Source organism: Capra hircus, unplaced genomic scaffold, assembly GCF_001704415.2.
Source record: "Capra hircus breed San Clemente unplaced genomic scaffold, ASM170441v1, whole genome shotgun sequence".
In the NCBI taxonomy this organism is placed as follows: Eukaryota; Metazoa; Chordata; class Mammalia; order Artiodactyla; family Bovidae; genus Capra; species Capra hircus.
In genome coordinates, this window is record NW_017192043.1 from 1 (window position 1) to 21,402 (window position 21,402).

A 21,402-nucleotide genomic window follows, 5' to 3' on the forward strand; every position below is an offset into this window, starting at 1 on the left:
CAGGAAATACATCTCATATGAAGGATGTACTGCCTGCATCTGGAGGCAGAGGGAAACCCTTCTAACCAGAAATAGGCAGTTTCAAGCAGAGAAGCCTATACACAACCTTGTTAAGTCTTTAATTTACTACCCTGGGTACAGATTCTGTTTAGATTCCTTACTAGTTGAGTACCTAAGCCTAAGTTGATTTGTCCTGTCGATTCCTCACAAATTGTTTTGTTGTCTACTAAATAAAGAAGCTGCCTGCTTTGCCCACTTCTTAGGTCCCATTTCTATGACACTTCTTGTGCAGATGAATTGCATTTGTCTCTTGTTTCCTGTTACCCTGTCTTGTGTCAAGTTTACAAGTAGTCTGACCGCAAGAATTCAAAAGGGATAAAGAGAGGAATGTCTTTCCTCCCTACGCACCCTCAAGGGAGTTCACCCTTACATCTCAGAAACTCCCTGGAGACGATGTGCATAGAATACCAGTCTGTGCATGGGAATCTCCTGGCATTGAGATAAGAGCAGAGACACCTTAGATTTCTGTCTGTTAGGGGACAAATTGTGTCCCCTCCACAAATGCATATTGAAGGCATAAACTCAGAGTACTTCAGAATGCAGCTGTAGTTAGAAATAAGGTGTTTAAAGAAATGGTTGAGGTAAAATGAAGTCATTAGGGTGGGCCATAATGCAGTATGACTATAAGAAGAAATTGAGACACCAAAAGGAGGCACCAGGGATATATGCACTCAAAAGGAATGCCAGTGAAGAGGGTAGCCACCTGGAAGCCAAGGGGAGAGGCCTCAAGGTAAACCAGCCTCCACCTTGGACTTGCAGCCTCTAGAACTCTGAGAAAATAAATTTCCATTGTTTCAGCCACCCATTCTGTGGGGTTTTGTTGTGGAGAGGCCTAACAGATCCTTACGTTACCCCAGGTAGAGATTTCTTCCTGGATAGTCTTTTTACTTTCCTGTCATTCCTAAAGGCTATCTCAGGATCTTGCTTATGTGATTGCAGCTCCTTCTTTCTAAAGTTGTATGGGGATAGGCTAGGTCTTGATCTTAGCCTCACCAGAACTAGCATAGAGCCTTTCAAAGAGCAGGTGCTCAAAAAATAAATGAAGACAGTAAGAGGTCTAACTTGTTAAGGTTTAATACCTCCTGCATTTTTCAAGAAGCATATCGAGGTATAAATTATTTACTTTTACAAAACAGAAGACTGAAAAGATGGAGAACAATCAAGGTTGATCATGTTTTGAAACTTGTTTCATTTTATTTTTTCATTCCATTATCCCAGCATTTTATTGCGGGATTGCTTCCCATTTCGGCAAAAGTCCCTATTTTGATGTCACATTTTCTTATCTGGATGATCTTTTAAAACTCTTGGTCTTTGGTAGGGTGGGAGAAGCTGCTGGACGTGGCAGTGGATCATGCCTGGAGGGGACAGTGGTGCCAGGCCTGGCTGGACTGTGGCCCAAGCTCTCTCCTCCTCATCTCGCAAAGCTTCTTCATATTGTATTGAGAAGGCACTTGGGACCCTATCATTGACTTTTGCCAAAAATTCCAGGACTTTCATTTTGCTGGTTTCAGCATGAGATCGTGGGCCCCACAGGAACTCATAACGTGGAAGATTGCTGTGGGCAACCTGACGGTACTCCAGGTACTTCATTGTCACTAAGTCTCTGGTGATGAGCTTCCTGGGCTCTCCGTAGATGAAGTGTTTTCTCCCAGCATATACTCGCATCATATTCAACAATTTCCAGATGTCTTCCTCAGTGGCACAGCCGCCATTCACGAAGATCACACCCAGAACTGTCATCAAGAGACCAGTCTTAGGTAAGCCCCTACCATCCCCACACCCTCCCATAGCTGGGGCAGGTTCAGTTTGCTGACGAGGTCATAGGAGTGGATGGTTGAGTCAACTTCCTTCAAGTCAACTGCAAAGACAGCCTTGATGTGTTCAGAGGCTCTCTTGAGTTTCTTGGCAAATCGGTGGATAGTATCTTTGGGTGGGATAATCTTCAGCATGTCTTCCCTCATGATGGGCTGCTTCATTTTATACTTACACAGAAGGAACTGCTCCAACAAACTTGTCATGCTGTTCAGAGTATCACGGTAGGTGTTTTCGGTAGAAGATGAGGAACGTGAATCTTCCTCATCTTGACTGCTATCTTCTTCATCAGATGTTGGGTCAGCAGTAGTTGAACAAGTGCTGGTAGTAGATGGGGCTTCCAAAGACCCCTGGGAAGTGCTATTTGACCCAGTAGCTGATGAGCTCTGTGACTTATCCTCTAAAAGAGAAGAGGTAGAGGGAAGCTCTTCCATTACTGGCAGTGGGCTGAACTCCCTTGTGTCTCTGGGGCTCATATCGGGCCTGGTGGCGTTTCTCACGGATGCAGAGCTTATGAGACTGACCCCGAGGCATGATGACTGCTCTGAGGGACAATGATTAGAAAGTGTGAGTAGGAGGGCAGGTGATAAGGGCCCACAGGATGACGAAGGTTGAGTGTTCAGCTGCAGCAGGGGAATACCACCTTGGTTATCAAGAAGGCTACATTTGTGGTTTTCTTGAGGGCACTGTTCTGAAAACCCCCAGGGTTCCTATTCTCTTAATCAGCCTGTCCTTTGGGAAACATATTGAAGGAAATTAGAGTGATCTTTAGGCTGCATCCTGCTACCCCTGCCTCAGGCATGCTGGGGGTGACAGAAGGGGCTGGTAGTCTCCTACACAGAGGCATCTGTTATTTCACATTCAAGACCACCAACCCAACTAGTGGCCAGTCATAGGACCTATTCCCTCTGCAGTTCTGTAGTTGGTATCACAAAGCTCCCTGGGATTTCTGAGAAGTGAAGAGGTCCTCACCGCATCACCTCAGTCAGTAGTTATCACCCAGTACTGAGTGCACACTCCTGCCTCTGGAGTCCCCAACACGAATTAAGAGTGCCTCCTTTGGTTCCCCATAGGGCCTGGTGTCCCCACCCCTTTCTTGGAATGGTATCTGCACCTTCATACTAAGGGTTTCACCTCCGACACACCTGATATAAGTAAATGTTGGTGGAACTTCCAGCTTGATAGCTCTGCCCTGGTTCTTCAAGGGCTATAAGGACCAGGGCTGGATTCATTATCACTTCTTTTTATTGGTAGATGATCCCTCAGTCCTTGCTTTGACCTATGTTGTGGCCTGAAATTCTACCCTCCCTTCCCCTTAGGTCCAACCCTTCTACTACTATACTTTCTTACAGTAGGGCAAGCATCTCCGTGAGACCCCTAGGAGAAAGTAAGATTCTCCTCATCCGAACCCGTCCCTGGTCTGCTGAGGTGTAGAGGATGAGATGAATCATATGGTTATGGGGTGTGTAGTTCCCTTCGTCTTCAGGGTATTCAGTTGGTTTCTGGAAAACCTGGAAATAATCCCACTTCTGGCCCTAAGCTATACCCCTTGGACCATGTCCCACCTGCCTTGTGACATCATAGAAGGAAATGGGCATATCATGTCAACAATGAGCAGGTATCCAAGGGATGCCAGGAAGGGCAGGGTTCTGTGTGGTTTCCTCAGAGTTCTGAGGTCAGGGGTTTCATACGTCCAAAGCTTGACTCCTGGCAGGGTGTGGGGCTCCTTTGTTTATGTAAGGGAGCTCTCCTCAGACTAAGCTCCTCCCTCCCTGTAATGCCAGAGAGGGAAAGTCTGGGAATGCCACACGAGTCTGCTCCTACCTGTGCCTTTAGCGATGACATCAAGATTCAGGCTTCTTGGGGGCCCTCTGTCTTCAAGTGTAGTGGTATGACCTGACTCAGGTGCCTCACCTTGACTCCTGGGGGACTCTGGATTTCCACTTTCTTTCAACCCAAGGTGACCCATGTAGAGCAAAGACCATGTCCTTGCAAGCCCTGAAAAGAAGTGAGGGAATGTGCAGGCTGGCATCAATGTCTTGGCCTTCTAAGAGCAGACACAGGCCAGTCTCTCTGTGACTTCAGTTCCTCATTCATCTGTCTTTACCTTGACTCCTGTCTCTTCTATGAAAGACTTCTTGGGAAGTGCCACATCTTTGAAAAGTCTTAGTCTGCCTGCACCAAATCTCACAGAGAATGGGTTGAGACCCAGGAGTGATGGGGAAGCTGCAGTCTGGGAGGGGCCCCCAGCATAGGTGGTGTGCTATCAGAGAAAACATGGTGATCTCTTCCTTCTCTTCACTGACAAGACACAGCCTCTTCTAGAACCTTCTCTCTAACAGATTTACTTTCTGAAAGGAAGGGGCTGAATTAAATGATTTTGTGCATCCCTGATCTTTTGTGGTTTACTGACGTTTCCTTTGTAGTTCAATTGTCACTGAATGCTGTCTCCTTCTTTATTCGTACTTCATTTTATTTTCATATTTTGTTACTTATTTCTGGGGCTTTTTATTCCAAAACCGTGTTTGGGGTATGAAATTCTATTTAGCGTGTGAAATGCCTTTTTAGACTAATGTTCAGAAAGAGGAAGTGACGCCAGGTTGGCCTCATCCTGGAGAAGTGGCACAGTATGGGCTCTGGAGGAATTCAGTGCCGGGGTTCAGTCCAGCTCCTATCATTTATGAGCTTTGAATTTGACCTTCTTTATTCCAGCTTCTTTATCTGCCAATTATGTTTGAAAAAGTCTATAGTGTAGGACCACAGACATGTGTGATGTATGTAAATCACCTGGCACAGTATGAGACAAGATTTGGTACATTGAATGAATGGCAGTTATTACGAAGGTGATTTTGACCCTGAGTGATCACAAACTTCTATCACATAATTTTATTTCCAGGCTATATTAGAGAATATGCAACTCCAAACAATAATCAAATACACATCAGCACTAATGCTCCCAAGCAGTTAAAACTAAGCAGTATTTCCCTATTTGAGCACCTGTTTTACGGTGTGTTTGGGGTTATCTTCTACACATGGGTGAAAGTACAAGTTCATTTGTCTCAAGGACCAACAACTTCCCTCTCAGGTGCTGTTTTTTGTCCAAAGCACCCCTAAATTAAGCCCACTGACAGTAAAAATTGAGCCCACCCTTAAAGTTAGCCAAATTACACTAAACACAACCTAATTAAACTGCCCATTTAACAGAGCAAGTTCTGGTGCTCCCATCCCGGAAAGAGAGAGACAGTCCAGTGACGTCTTGGCATCTCGCTTCAATGGGTATCACCCTTATTTCTCAGAAACTCTCTGGACAGCTCTTGATGAAAACACGTAGTGTGAGTGTTCACTTGCCTGGCTCAAGTGCACAGGGCCCCTTCCATTCCCTATGTTGAGATTCCCTATGATTTTCGGATATCCCCAAATAATGGTAAATATATGGTTGAGATATATTCCAGATTTACCGCCTCACCTCTGAGAATCATGGTATGAGTTCTGGCATCACTCCCACAGCTTCATCTAGCCCATCATGCATCTGGACTGAAAATGACCTCCCACCGAGGAACTAGACATTTCCCAAGACCCAATGCTGCCTTAATCAGGTAACTTAGACATGCTTGCTCTCAGCTGGAACCTCCTCTTCCACACCTCCCCCATTTAAATGTATGATTTGTTTATTCCTTAGAGTTAGCTCACCACCTTCCGTAGATGGTACCTGCTGCTAGACTCAAAATTCCACGGGCAGTGGCTTGGTCTTCATTTTCTTACCAACCCAGTACTATAAGAAAGCCTTCTAAACAGAAGATGGTCAATTCATTTGGCAGAAAACAGAAATAATGAGCAAAGACTCTGTTTTATTATGATTTAAGTTTGAATAAGTTTGAATAAGCTACACAAATCTAAGTCCATGTTATTAGCTTTTACAAGGAAACAGGACAGATAAGACAAATGAAGAAGAAACCCGCATTTACTCTGAAAGCTATCTGTTCGCAAATATTTATTTCTAGGATTCTTACACATTTCCAAGTAAAATCCTATTCCAATGCTATATTACCTCATTCTGGACCATAAGGAAAATACTGAAGTCTTTTCAGGTTGTTTACAAAAGATGAAGTCCTAGTCATAAACCTAGTAACAGTAAAACATGACTCCATGACATTAATAAACCTGGATTCTGAAGCAAAATAAACCTTATGAAGAGTAGCTAACATTTAAAACTAAAAAACACCTCTACCTACCTACTGAAATCATCTATTTTTGACTAGATAGTATTCATATGGATAACAGGAAAACATGCATATTTTGTTAAAACTGCACCTAAACTCCCATACTACTTAAAACAGTGATGAAGATATGGGTTTTTGTTCCCCCCACCCCTACTACCTTGCACTATTTTGGAGGTGGACTGTTCTCTTCAACACAAAGGGAACAAAGTGCCCTGACCCCTCCCTAGATGAGGGAGGAGCTGTAGGACTTGGCCCTGAAAGGGGCACTGGCCTCAGCCATGGCTGGAGAAATGGGAATGCCTCTCAGCCCTGCTCTAAAGGCCTGATCTCTCAGAGCCTCATCATAGAGGTCTGGGAAGGAACTCAGGACCGTATCCTGGATCTTGGCCAGAACTTCCAACACCTTCATCTTATTGGTCTCAGCATAAGATCTCGGGCCCCACAGGAACTCGTAGAGCAGAGGATCGCTATTGGGCACCTGGTGGTAGTTGAGGTACCCCTTCTGCACCAGATCTTTGGTGATGAGCTTTCTGGGCTCCCCAAAGATGGAGTGCTTCCTCCCAGCCTAGATCCCCAACATACTGAGGAATTCCCAGATCTCCTCCTCGGTGGCGTGGTTACCCTTCCTAAAGATGATGCCCAGAAGCACCATGAGGAGACCAGACTTGGGCAGCTCCTCCTCATCATTTGAACCTTCCTCAACCCCGAGAGTGAACTTGTTGACGAGGGCATAGATGTTCCTGCTGCAGTCGACTTCCTTCAGCTCCAGGCCAAACACCAGCTCCACGCGCTCAGAGGCTCTGCTCAGGATCTCCGGGAAGTGCTCCTTGTACTTCCTTCCGATGACATTCAGCATGGCATTCTTTGTGATGGGCTCCTTCTTGGTGTACCTCTCCAGCAGGAAATCCATCACCATGCTGGCCTTCCTCATGAGAGGATCTTTGCGAATGCTCCGAGCGAGCAGGGCTGCTCGGGCGGCATCTGCACTTTCCTCCTTGGGGCCCTGGGCACCTTGATCAGATCCTGCACAGGAAACCTCTGCATCAGGAGAGGTAGGGATCATGGCTCCCTGAAGCTTCTGGCGATCGCCAGCAGCAGTGGAGCTCGGGGAGAACCCTGAGGGACAAAAGAGGGGGAGGAGGGGAACTCCTCTCCTGGGGCTGCAGCAGCACTGGCCTGGGCCTCCTCAGGGTTCCCCAGGACCTGGTGGCATTTCCTGTGGACATGATGCTTGTTTTTGTGCTTCCGAGGCATGATGACACAGGTCAGGGACTGCAGGCAGGCGTGCAGTTAGGAAGGCAGGCAAGGAGGGCACCTTGAGTAAGAACAAAGAACTGTTGTGAGCACCTTCACCAGGGAGAGTCGTCCCCGGCTTAAACCAAGTCTGCTTTGCAAGACCACTGCTCTGGGACCCACAAGTCTCCTGTTCTCCTAGTCAGCCTGTCCCCTGAGACCCCTGAGGAGGAAGTGAGAGTGAGACCTGGGGCGATGCCAGACAGCCCTGCCTTGGAGTTAGACCGGGGCCTGTGGGGGCTGGCAGGGGAGGTATGTCCTTTCAGTTCACATTCAGAGTTAGGATGAAAAACGGGGAATGACCCCCTAGTACCCGCCCGGATCCCTCTTCTGCTCTGAAGCTGATGCTGCCACCTTCCCTGTGACTCTGGAGAAGGAGAGGAGGGAGCACTCAGACTCCCACCGAAGGGTCCCAGGACCCGCCCTTCTGTAAGCAAGCTCTAACCTCCCCACTCAGACCGCAGCCTCCCATCCCCGTTTTGGCCAGGAGGAAGTGCTGACCACAGGGGAGGGTCCTGATTGGCCCGTGTGTCGGGGAGGATGGTCCTCACCCTGGCTCCTCCTGAGCCCTGACATCCTCCCTGTACTGACCAGCTACCAAGCCCTCGGACCAAGGTCCCCTCCTCCCTCACTGTCCCGCATCCAAGATAGCAATGAGGGTGCCCCTCAGTCATTAGAGCTGCCCGGATCCTACCCGCATGTTCTGAGGCCAAGTTGCGGGGTGGGGGTTTCACTTGGCCGCTGTTCTGGGGTGTGGAGATCCTCAGTCCACCCCCCCAAGGGTTCCTCCTTTAGCCACAGTACTAGGGGCTTTCCCTCTACAGAGCAGAACTGGAGTCCACCAGGCCCGGTCCGAAGCCTTCCTCTTGGAGACCACCTAGGTGACGTGGCTGGACTTGGGGCTTAAGATGCAGGCCCAAATCTTCCAGGGGAGAGCAGGGGCAGGGTGGCCAGGGGTTGTCCATGTTAGGGACCAAACGATGGTCTCTAGGACCTGAGTCATGTTTACCAGAAAGATACAGGATATGCGCTCATCCTGCCTGGCCAATCATGTAACGCCAGCTACTCCTGTAACTGAGACAAAGAACTGCCTGTATATAAGCTGCCATACTCCTTTGTTCAGGGCTCTTGTCGGATTCCCTTGTGTGGGATGAGACTATGGCCCTAGTGCGCTAGGAATAAACAAACTCCCTTCTTGCGTTTGTATTACCGTGGTGGACTTGCTCTCTCGGTTGGTTCGGAGATACTGGCTTGGAGCAGAACATCTGGGGGCTCGTCCGGGATCTCCGTCCCGCTGGGGAGGACAACTCTCCTGGTAGAAGGGAGTAACCTCGTTAGGAGATAGGAGCTCTGAGCACCGTTGCTAACGTTGCAGAAGCCCAGATTAAGTCCGGGGCCCAGTATCGTACTGGGGAGGCATCTGGCTGTAAAGTGCAGAGGCAAGTCCAGCGTAAGGCCGGGGCCTGGTTTCGTGCTGGGGAGGCGGCTGGCTCTGGTTACTGGATTAAGTCCAGCATAAGGCTGGGGCCCAGTTTTATGCTGGGAAGGTGGCTGGCTCTGTGAACATCCTGCAGGTAAGATTGAGTGCATTGTCGGTGGCCACCTTGCGTTTGTTATCTGTTTGTCTATTCGTGGTGTCTGCGTTGCTCTTTGTGTGCTCTGTTGGCTCCCAGTGTACTTTTCTGTGATCATGGGACAAACAACTTCTACTCCTTTATCTCTTATGATTAACCATTTCTCTGATTTCAAGTCTAGAGCTCAGAATCTTTCGTTACTGGTAAAGAAGAGCAAACTGGTGACTTTCTGTTCCGCCGAGTGGCCCACCTTTGACGTCGGATGGCCACAAGAGGGAACTTTCAATCCCCGAATTATCCAGGCAGTTAAAGAGAGGGTGCTTACTCCTAGTCCTGCTGGGCACCCAGATCAGACTCCCCTACATTCTGGTCTGGCAGGATCTGGTGAGAAACCTGCCGGAATGGCTTAAACCCTTTGTTCTCACTCCTCCTAAACCTCCCCATCCCTCTTCCCCAACTCCAACCTCTCCAAGCCCACAGGTGCTAGTCATGAAGGCTTCCGAAGAAAAAGAAGGAAAAAAGGACGAGAATCGACCAAAGCTGGTCTTCCAGGAATCTTCTCTGTATCCTAATCTGATAGATCTGGAGACCGAATTGTTCCCACCCCCGTATGCGGATCCACATCCGCCCTTGCTTCCACAGGTTCCACAGGTTTCATTGGGAGAAGCCAGGAGGAGAACCGAGCCTTCAGCTCATCCCAGAGAAGGGGGCCCCCCGCCCAGGGAACTCGGGGAAGAACAAGAGAAATGGCCAGCATAGCGGAAGAAGACCCGGAAGTGCCCTCCTCCACCGTTCACGCGTTTCCGGTCTGGGCGGGGCCAGCCAGAGAGGGTGGAGAGCGGACATATCAGTATTGGCCCTTCTCCACTAGTGATCTGTACAATTGGAAAACCCAGGACTCCCTCCTTCTCTGAAAAACCGCAGGGTCTTATTGATCTTTCAGAGTCTATCCTTTTTACTCACAATCCCACTTGGGATGATTGTCAGCAACTGTTACAGGTGCTTTTCACTATAGAGGAGCACGGGCGGATCCTGTCAGAAGCTCGGAATAATGTGCCAGGGGTGGATGGGAGGCCCACAATACAGCCTAACCGCATTGAGGAGGGATTCCCCTTGGTGCGACCCAACTGGGACTTCGAACGCCGCTGAAGGTAGGGAACGTCTCCAAGTGTACCGTCAGACTCTTATGTCCGGCCTTAGAGCGGCAGCCAGGAAGCCAACTAATTTGGCCAAAATAAATTCAGTGAGGCAGGAACCAAATGAGAGCCCAGCAGCCTTCCTTGAAAGGATAATGGAAGCTTTTAGACAGTATACCCCTATGGACCCACAGGCAGATGAGTCACGAGTGGCAGTTATGTTAGCATTTGTAAATCAAGCAGCCCCCGATATTAGAAAAAAGTTACAAAAGATAGAGAGGTTAAATGAACAATCCTTGCAAGATCTAGTGAGGGCAGCCGAGAGACTTTTTAATCATAGAGAGACCCCAGAAGAAAGAGAGGACCGCATTAGAAGAGAAGAAAGAGAATTTAGAGCTGAAGAAAACCGTAAAAATCAAAAAGAGCTGGCCCAGATATTTTTTGCTGGGGTTGAAAGCAAAAACAGGTTCCAGAAATGGAAAAAATTGGACTCAAAAACTGAAGAAAAAACGACAAGGCATAAGCTTGAGAAAAACCAATGTGCGTTTTGTAAAGAGTTTCAACATTGGAAAGATAAATGCCCCAAGAAAAATCTAAAAGAGGGGCCCAAGAACCCCAAGAACGAGACTCCCTCTCCAGACAGTCATATCCTCTACGCGGGTGAGGATAGTGACTAGGGGGGTCAGGGCTCGAAGCCCCTCCCCGAGTCCTGGGTAACTATAAATGTGGAGGGGAAACCGGTTGGCTTCATGGTGGACACGGGAGCCCAATACTCAGTTCTTAAACCAAAAAGATGGACCCATGTCTAAGAAAAGTAGCTGGGTGCAGGGAGCAACGAGGACTAAACGATATGGATGGACTACAAAACGGCATGTGAACTTGGGGGCCCACCAGGTGACCCGTTCTTTTCTGGTGATACCTGAGTGTCCAGCGCCCTTGTTGGGAAGGGATTTACTGTCTAAAGTAAATGCCCAAATTCATTTCGACCACGGACAAGTGTCGGTTTTAGATGGGACTGGGCATCCTCTTCAGGTCTTGTCTCTGGCATTAAAAGATGAATACAGACTCTACTTGCCAGAGGCCCCAGCGACAATAAGCCCCGAAGTACAACCATGGGTTCAAAGATACCCTCAGGCCTGGGCTGAAACAGCAGGAATGGGACTAGCCAAACAGAGGCCCCCTATCATTGTGGAACTGAAAGCCAGTGCTTCCCCGGTGAGGGTACGACAGTATCCCATGAGTCAAGAGGCTCTACAAGGAATTACTCCTCATATACAACGCCTCATAGACTCTGGGGTCCTAAAAAGGTGCCCGGTCCCCATGGAACACTCCCCTGTTGCCTGTGAAAAAGCCTGGGGGAACCGATTTTAGACCGGTTCAAGATCTACGAGAAGTCAACAAATGGGTGAATGATATTCATCCTATGGTTCCTAACCCTTATACATTGCTAAACAACTTGCCTCCAAACTACATTTGGTACACTGTTTTAGATTTAAAAGATGCCTTTTTCAGTTTGCCTCTTGCCCCCGCAAGCCAAGAGATCTTTGCCTTCGAATGGCAGGAAGACGGTGGTCAGACCCCTGTGCAGCTGACAGGGACTCGCTTACCACAGGGTTTCAAAAACTCGCCCACGTTATTTAATGAGGCCCTGGACGAAGACCTCCGTGAGTATTGGGTTGAACACCCTACCATTGTTTTATTACAATATGTTGATGACCTTATGCTGGCAGCGGCTACAGAGAAAGAGTGCCAAGAGGCAACAGGTGACCTTCTCCAAACCTTGGGGACTTTAGGTTACAGGGCCAGTGCCAAAAAGGCCCAGATTGCCAAGCAAGAGGTTACATACCTCGGTTATAAGATAAAACAGGGCCAGAGGTGGCTAACACAGGCTATGAAAGAAAACCATCCTCCAGATCCCTGAGCCGGCTAACCCTAGAAAAGTGAGAGAATTTCTGGGAACTATGGGATATTGCCGGTTATGGATCTTGGGGTGTGCAGAAAAGGCCAGGCCCCTATATGAAGGGACCAAAGAAAACAAGGACTGGAAATGGACTGAGCCAATGAAAGAGGCCTTCCAAGAACTCAGGCGAGCCTTGCTAGAAGCTCCTGCCCTTGCTCTCCCTGATCCAAAAACACACCAACCTTCAAAAAGGTGAAGATGGATGGTACCGAGACTCAGACGGCTACTTGATACTCCCTGCTCAGTTGGGACGGCAACTATGTGAGCATTTACACTTGTCTACTCATCTGGGAGAAAAGAAGACTCTAATGCTCTTTCAAACTGCGTGCCTGCGATTTCCCCGGCACCAGACAACTGTAAAGAACATAGTGCATGCTTTTAAGGCGTGTCAACAAATGAGGCCCGGAAAAGGACAACATGCAGGACTGAGGTATCAAGGAGAAGGACCAGGGCAACACTGGGAAATAGATTTCACCGAGGTAAGGCCAGGCAAGTATGGTTACCGGTACTTGTTAGTGTTGGTAGATACCTTCTCAGGGTGGGTGGAAGCTTTTCCTACAAAGGGAGAAACTGCGATGATAGTGGCAAAAAAGATTTTAGAAGAAATAGTTCCCAGGTTTGGCCTGCCAGTGACCATCAGCTGTGATAATGGACCTGCTTATGTGAGTCAAGTAGTTCAGAGCCTTGCCCTAGCCCTGGGGACTAAATGGAAGTTACATTGTGAATACAGTCCACAGAGCTCAGGGCAAGTAGAAAGAATGAATCGGACTCTAAAAGAAACTTTAACTAAATTGGCTATAGAGACTGGCGGGGACTGGGTGACCCTCCTTCCCTTCGCCCTCTTCCGTGTGTGTAATGCTTCTTATCAACTTAATCTGACCCCATTTGAAATTCTGTATGGGAGACCTCCCCCTGTATGTCCAATATTTGAAGGGACGAAACTACCGCCTCCCACGTTGGGACAATTCCAAGAGGCCTTGATGGCCTTAAGCAAGGTGCACTCTCTTGTCTGGAAACTGCTCCGGGAAATACATGTGGGTCAAAATAAGGGAACTATTCCCTCACATGACTTTGGCCCAGGAGATTGGGTATGGGTCAAAAGGCACCAAACCAAGTCCCCGCACTTGTAACTCACGTCACTTCACACTTGGACACCTTATGAGACCTTGGAGTCCTCCGTCTGGGCACCCTACACGGCAGTTCTCTAAGACGACAGCAGCTCTCCAAGATGGCTTCACAGCCCCAGCATGTGTGTGTGGTCGTCACTTCCTGTCATGTGCTTCTGTGTTCCAAACAGACAGCAGAGGCGGGGCCAGGGTGGGCAGGGTTCCGGGGGACCTTCCCAGAGGATTGGCCTGTGCACCTTTCCTTGAATCGTAGCAGATGCTGACACCTTCCCTGTACTGAGCGGAGTCCACAGGCCTCCCTTCCAGGCTCTAGCTTCCGTCAGCACCCCAGCAGGAATTGTTTCTGGCCTGGCCGAACTGGCTTCCTGGAGCTCCTGAGAATGACAGTGAGGGCACTTTCGGGCCCCGTCTTCGAGGATGAGTGATGCTCCGTCCAATCTCCGTGTCTTCCCTTGTCCCCTGTAGGTGGTGGGCTACGTGGCATCTGCTGACCTGAGGCCAAGGCCTCACATCGAAGACATCACGTCCCGAGACTCCTGGTGAGAAGTGCAAGTACATCTCCTCTGGACACTTCTGCCTGAGGCTTCCAGGAAATGGCTGCTGCCGGTAGGATGAGCTGAGAGGGAAGGATGGGAGACTGCCTTCTGTGGTGTGGAACCCCTCACATCTCATTCAGGATCTTCATATTGACTGCTGGCAGGGCCTGGATGACTCCACCTCTGTCCCCAACCATGCCCCACACAATCCCAGTAGAGAAGTGAAGGGACTCCTTAGCCTGACGGTTCTCGCCGTGGGCTCTTAGTCGACTGCAGGGGCATTGCTCCAAAGTTCTGAGGTGAATTTCTGTCCTTTGGTAAAACTTTTGTGGTACTACATTTTCTCTTAGTCCCTGTGTGATAGTCTATTAAGGTGATCACTTAAAAGGGCCAGTTGTCATCCACCAGCAAAGTTTGTGCTGGTTGTTGCATGACCTCTGGCCCATACTGCCACATCCAACTCAAACTTCTGTTCCCCATGGTCTTGGCATGGGAGCTCTGAGATGCTACCTCAGATTCCTTCAGTGAGGCTGTAGCGATTCATGGCCCCAGGGCACAGTGGAAAAATCAAGGGCTGAGCTGTAAAGCCTTTTCCAGCTGATCCTGTTGTCTTCTTCCCTTGTAGGCTGCACACCCCTTGTCAGTCTCCGAGTACTCCCTCACCTTGGCACTCATAGGGTCAAGTTCATTAGAGGCTTACTTTGCCTTGGGGATTATTTAGTTTTGTGTTTTTGCTTCTGTTAATAGTTGTCTTTATTCTTTGTATAAGTGTTCCATGGTTTATTCTGGGTACAGGAAACAGCAGCCCATGTTTGATTGTGGTCTCAGCTGGTCTGACTGGAGTAGATCTGTACAGGAGTTAAGGAACATCGACAGTCTTACAATATGTGCTCCTCAGGAATACACATAACATACTATTCTGTTTGAGACTTCTTTCTCCTAAGGCTGTCAGGAAGTTCTTGTTGCCTCTGTGTGGAATGTATACATTGTTCTGAGGTTGCTTTGTATGTACGTTTTTTGTATGGTTGCTTTTATTAATGGTGTATTTTCTATTTCGTGACCTAAGTAATTGTTGATTCTTCCAGGCCAGACTTGATTTTGCTATGGTGATCTATTTTATACCAGATACATGAAGTTCTTTGTATGTTTGAATATTTCCTCTGTGTGTTTCCTAAGATTTTTAATTTGAGGGTAAATTCTTATGTTATCTTTTGGTTTTCATTGTTCTTATTCATTTGGCATTGTTGTATACAACTCTCTACTGGCTATGTGTCCTTGTCCAGACTCTTTCTACATTTTAAATCAGTAGAGCATTTATGAAAAATTTTTAATTGGAGGATAATTGGTTTATAGTGTGTTAGTTTCTGTTGTACAACACTATGAAGCAGCCATAAGTATACATATATCCCCCTCCATGAGCATCCCTCACACCACCCCCATCTCAGTCCTCTAGGTTGTCACAGACAGCAGTCTGAGCTGCCTCTGTTCCAGAGCATCTCCCCACTAGCTATCTCTGGTACACATGGCCGTGCATAGAAGTCATAGCCTCTCTCAGTTTGTCCCTCTCTCTCCATCCCTTGCTGTGTCCACGTCTTTTCTCTGCATGTGTCTCTATTCCTACCCTGGAGATAGATTCATCAGTGACATTTTCTAGATTCCATATAAATGCGTTAATACGCAATATTTTTGCTCTCTTTCTGGCTTACTTCACTCCGTGTAACAGACCCTAGGTGCATTCACCTCCCTACAACTGACTTAAATTTGTGACTTTTTATGGTTGAGTAATAGTCCATTTATATAGCTACAACTTCTGTATCTGTTCATCTGTCAGTGGAAGTTGAGGTGGTTGCTCGCATGTCCTAGCTATTGTAAATAGTGTTGCAGTAAACAGTGTGGTCCATGAATGTTTTCACGCATGGCTTTCTCAGTGTGTATGCCCAGTAGTGGGAGTGCTGAGTCATAGGGTAGTTTTATTTCTAGTTTTGAAAGGACTCTCCATACTGTTCTCCATAGTGGCTATATCAATTTACATTCCCCCTCAAAGTGCAAGAGGGTTCCCTTTTCTCCATGCCACTTCAGCACTTATTGTTTCCAGATTTTTTTATGATATCCTTTCTGGCAGGTGTGAGGTGATGCATCATTGTAGCTTTTGGTTTGCATTTCTTTCATGATGAGTGGTGAACATCTTATCTTGTGAGGCTCTGCATTTCTTTTAAAGAAGAGATTTAGGATTACAGAAAATTTAGCAGATAGTATACAGAGTTCCTATAGAACCAGTCTCTTCCTCCACTTAGCATCTTGTGTAATTAACATCTTAGATTGGTTCAACTGATACAAGTTCATTTGTTAAAACTGAGCAACTAATATCAATATGGTGTTATTAACTGTTGTCCATTTTTTACAATATATTTTACTTTTCCTCTATTGCAGTTCTTTGTTGTTGTTTTTGTTCAGTTGCTCAGTCATCTCTGACTGTGACCCCCAGGATCTGTAACACGCCAGGCTCCTTATAATTCACCATCTCCTGGAGTTGGCTCAGACTCATGTCCATCCAATCAGTGATGCCATCCAAACATCTCATCCTCTGTTTCCTCCTTTTCTTTTTCCCTTCCATCTTTCCCAACATCAGGGTCTTAACCAATGAGTCAGCTCTTCCCATCAGGTGGCCAAAAGTTTGGAGCTTCAACTTCAGCATCAGATATCACCATGAATATTCAGGGTTGATTCCCTTCAGGAATGACTGGTTTGATCTCCTTTCTGTCCAGGGGACTCTCAAGAGTCTTTTCCAGCACCACAATTCAACAGCATCAATTTTTCAGTGCTCAGCCTTCTTTACGGTCCAGCGCTCACATCCACACATGACCCCTGGGAAAATCATAGCTTTCACTAGACACAGCCTCTTTTGTCAATGTGATGTCTCTGCTTTTTATTACATGATCTAGGTTTTTCATAGCTTTTCTTGCAAGGAATTAGCGTCCTTTAATTTCATGGCGTCTTTTAATTTGGGGCTTCCCTCGTAGCTCAGTTGGTAAAAGAATCTGCCTGCAGTGCAGGAAATCCACGGTCAATTCCTGGGTCAGGTAGATCCCCTGGAGAAGAAAATGGGAACCCAATTCAGTATTCATGCCTGGAGAATCCCAGGCACAGAGGAGATTTGGCGGCTACAGCCCCATGGGGTCGCAAGAGTGGGACATGACTTAGTAACTAAACCACCACCACCACCGCCATGGCTGCTTTCACCATCCACAGTGATTTTGGAGAAGAAATTTAATCTTCCGTTGTTTCTACTTTTTCCCCATCTGTTTTGCCATGAAGTGTTGGGACCAGATGCCATGATCTTAGTTGCTTGAATGTTTAGTTTAAGCCAGGTTTTTCATTCTCTTCTTTCACTCTCATCAAGAGTCTCTTTAGTTCCACTTCACTTTCTGCCATAAGGGTGGTATCATATGCACATCTGAAGGTATTTCTCCTGGAAATTTGATTCCAGCTTGGGTTCATCCATCCGGGAATTTTCATGATGTACTGTGCATATATCTTAAATAATCAGGGGTGACCATATGCAGCCTCCATTACTCATGTCCCAATTTTGAACCTGTCTGTTGTTTCTTGTCCATTTCTAACTGTTGCTTCTTGACCTGTATACCAGTTTCTCAGAAGGCAGGTAAGGCAATCTGGTATTCCCATCATTTAAGAATTTTGCAGTTTCCTGTGATACACACAGGCAAAGGCTTTTGCATAGTCAAACAAGTAGAAGTTTTTTCTGGAATTCTCTTGCTTTGTCTATGACGCAGTGGAGATTACCAATTTGATATCTGATTCGTCTACTATTTCTGAATCCAGCTTGTACATATTGAAATTCTCTTTTCAGATACTGTTGAAGTGTAGCTTGAAGCATTTTGAGCATTCCCCTTGCTAGCATGTGAAATGAGCTCTATGTGATCGCTTGAACATTCGTTGGCATTGCACATCTTTGGGATTGGAATGAAAGCTTACCTTTTCCAGTCCTGTGTCCTCTACTCAGTGGTCCAAATTTGCTGGCATATTGAGTGCAGTACTTTAACAACATCATCATTTAGAGTTTGAAATAGCTCAGCTGAAATTCCATCACCTCCACTAGCTTTGTTCTTAGGGATGCTTCCTAAGGCCCCCTTGACTTCACACTCCTGGATGTCTGGCTCCTACGTGAGTGATCACATCATCGCTGTTATCTGGGTCATAAAGACCTTTGTTGAACAGTTCTTAGGTATCTCCTTGCCACTCTTTCTTATAATTTTTGCTTCTGTTCTGTCCCTATAGTTTTCTGTCCTTTATTGTGCCCATCTTTGCATGAAATGTTCCCTTTGTGTCTCTAATTTTCTTGAAGAGAACTCTAGTCTTTCCCATTCTATTTTTCCCCTCTATTTCTTTGCATTGTTCACATTGAAAATGCTTTCTTATTACTCCTTGCTGTTCTTTGGAAATCTGCATTTACATTGGTATAGCTTTCCTTTACCCTTTGCTTCTCTTCTTTCTCAGGTATTTGTAAGGCCTCCTCAGACAACCATTTAGCCTTTTTCATTGCTTTTTCTTGTGGATGGTTTTTGGTTACCACCTCCTATACCTTGTTCTGAGCCTCCATCTTTAGTTTTTTCGGGCAGTCTTCCTACCAGCTCATATTCCGTGAAACTATTCCTCACCTCCACAGTAAAATCATAAGGAACTTGATTTAGGTCATATCTGAAATGGCCTAGTGATTTTCTCTACTTTCTTCAGCTTAAGTCTGTCTTTTGCAGTAAGGAGCTTATGATCTGAGCCAGAGTGAGCTCCGGGGTCTTGTTTATGCAGACTGTGTAGAGCCTTGGATTACTGTGATGCTGAATGCTTTGCCTTGGAAATGAACCGAGATCATTCTGTCCTTGTGGACATTGCACCCAGTACCTGCAGTTCACAGTCTTTTTTTTTTTTTTTTTTGACTATGAGACTGCTCCATTTCTTCTAATGGAATTTTTGCCAACAGATACAATGGTAATCTCAATTAAATTCACCCCATTCCTGTCCATGTTAGTTGTCTGATTTCTAAAATGTTGACAGTCACTCTTGCCATCTCCTGCTTGACCAATTTCTATTGATTCATGGAGGTAACATTCAAGGTTCTATGTAGCACTGTTCTTTACAGCACCAGACTTTACTTTTACCACCAGACACATCCACAGCTAAGCATCATTTTGACTTTGCCCAGTCTCTTCATTCTTTCTGGAGCTATTTCTGGGCTCTTCCCCAATAGCATATTAGACACCTACTGACCTGGGGGGCTCAGGTATCTCCCCCCTGGTATGATCTCCTGGTATCATTTCTTTTTCCTTTTCCTGATGTTCATGGGTTCTCGAGGCAAGGATACTGAAGTGGTTTGCTATTCTCCTCTCCAGTGGACCACATTTTGTTAGAATTCTCCACCATGATCCGTCCGCCTTGGGTGGCCCTGCAAAGCCTGGCCCGTAGCTTTTGAGTTACACAAAGGTGTGATCCATGATCATTTAGGTTAGCTTTGTGTGATTGTGGTTTTCGTTCTAGAGGATAGGGCATTGTAGGTCTTCTGTCTGCCCTCTGAAGAATGAGTTTAAGAGGCTTGTGGAAGCTTGTTGATGGAGGGACTGGCTATGAGGAAACCTGGCTCTTGCTCTATTGGGTGGGGTAATGCTCAGTAAATAAATAAATGAAAATTAGAAAACACAAAGAAATATGTTCTTATATCAATATGAGTAAAATCATTAATGACATTCATAGCCATTAGTTTGTTATTGAATATGTCATTAAGGATTTTGAACACAGAAAGAATATGTGTGATGTAGCTAATATGCAGAAGGATGAAATTTCCCTCTGCCCTTTTAGGTTTTGTGGGTGGTTGAAGAATTAAATTGATGTGAGACAGATTAATAGGATAAAAGTATAATAACACATAGACATGAGAGAGACCCAGGAAAACTGAATAAATCATCAACAAAAGCCCAGAGCGATATACAAAAGGAAATGTTAATGGCAGTTGTTTGGGACTTGAAAGGATAGGAAGGCAGTTCACATGGAGAAGGAAAAGGGAATATTGGTAAACGAATGTTTTCTGTGCCAGGCAGAGACTCCGGGCCACAGAGTGGACTCTCATCTCTAGGCCCTGCCAAGATTTCACCACCACCCTTTGCCCATAATCTTTGCAGCTATCTCTGGTCATAGTTCTCTTCAGGGAACAGGACTTTCTCTAAGTTTTTCAGGCAGTTAGCCGCAAGGTCAAGTTCCTTTCTGAATCTTTTGGCCTTGATTGTTTTTCAGTTAGAATAACCTATGTATCAAAAGAGACATTTTGAGATGGCATGTTTTGCTCTCCCATACTAACTAGGAAAGTAAAAACAATTACAGTAAAGAAGAGAAATTTATAAAGTCATTAATCCTAGTTTCCTTTGTATGACATTTACATTTTGAAAGGTACATGTTAACATGTAAAACACTGTGTTAAATAATAGCCTATGAAGGAAAAATCTGATTTACTTTGCATTGTTCTTTGGAAAATCAAGGAATGTTTAAATAAAAGTACATTTACAGTCACTGTTTAGAGTCAATGGCAGCAAAGACAAAAGAATGTATTTGTCTTACTCTATTATTTTTTTTAATATTTCTTGCAGTATGTTTTTACAATGTTGTGTTAGCTTCTATTCCATACTAAAAGTAATCAGATATACATATACATATATCCTCTCACTTTGGATTTCGTTCACATGAGGACATTCCAGTGAATTAAGGAGAGTTCTCTGTGCTATACAGTATATTCCCAACAGTTGTCTATTTTATACATAGTATCAGTAGTGTGTATGTGTCAATCCCAATATTCTAATTCCTCCCACCCTAACCCTTTCCCCCTTGGCACCATACGTTTGGTCTCTATATCACTGTCTTGATTTTGCTTTGCAAATAGGGTCACCTGTGCCATTCTTCTCAATCCCACACATATACATTAATATTCAATCTTTGTTTTTCTCTTTCTGACTTCCTTCTCTGTATGACACTCTCTAGGTCCATACACTAACAATGACACAATTTTGTTCATTTTATGACTGAGTAATATTCCACTGGTTACCCTGGTGGTCAATGGAAAAAAATCTGCCTCCCAATGCAGGAGCCGGGTTCATCTCTGGGTCAGGAAGATACCAGAAAAAGGAAGTGGCAACACACCCCAGTATTTTTTACCTGGGAAATCCCAAGGACAGAGGATTCTGGTGAGCTACAGTCCTTGGGGTCTCAGAAGAGTCAGATACAACTTAGCAACAAAATAACAAGAACAATATTCCATCGTGTATACCTTCCACAGCTTGTTTATACTTGCATCGTCGATGGACATCTACTGTTGCTTCCATGTGCTGGTTGTTGTAAGCAGTCCTGCAGTGAACATTAGAGTGCTTGTCTGTTTTTGAATATGGGTCTGGGGTCTCTATGGCAGAGTTAATGCTGACCTGTAAGAAGGCTTACACCAAGGAGGACTCTAGGACTGCTTCTGCCAGTGCCCCCATCCCTGTGGTGAGCCCCAGCTGACCCACGCCTCCACAGGAGACTGTCGAACACTAGAGTAGGTCTGATTCAGTCTCCCTGTGGAGTAAATGCTCCTTTTCTCTGGGTCTTGGTGCATGCGAGAGTTTGTTTGTGCCCTCCAAGAGCGGTGTGT

At 46.0% G+C, this 21,402-nt stretch overlaps 2 pseudogenes; both read right to left on the reverse strand.

Moving 5' to 3' along the window:
* Positions 1–1,329: 1,329 nt before the first annotated feature.
* LOC102188398 lies at positions 1,330–2,348 on the reverse strand (annotated as a pseudogene).
* A 3,967-nt stretch (positions 2,349–6,315) lies between these two features.
* Positions 6,316–7,346, reverse strand: LOC108634895 (annotated as a pseudogene).
* Positions 7,347–21,402: the final 14,056 nt, after the last annotated feature.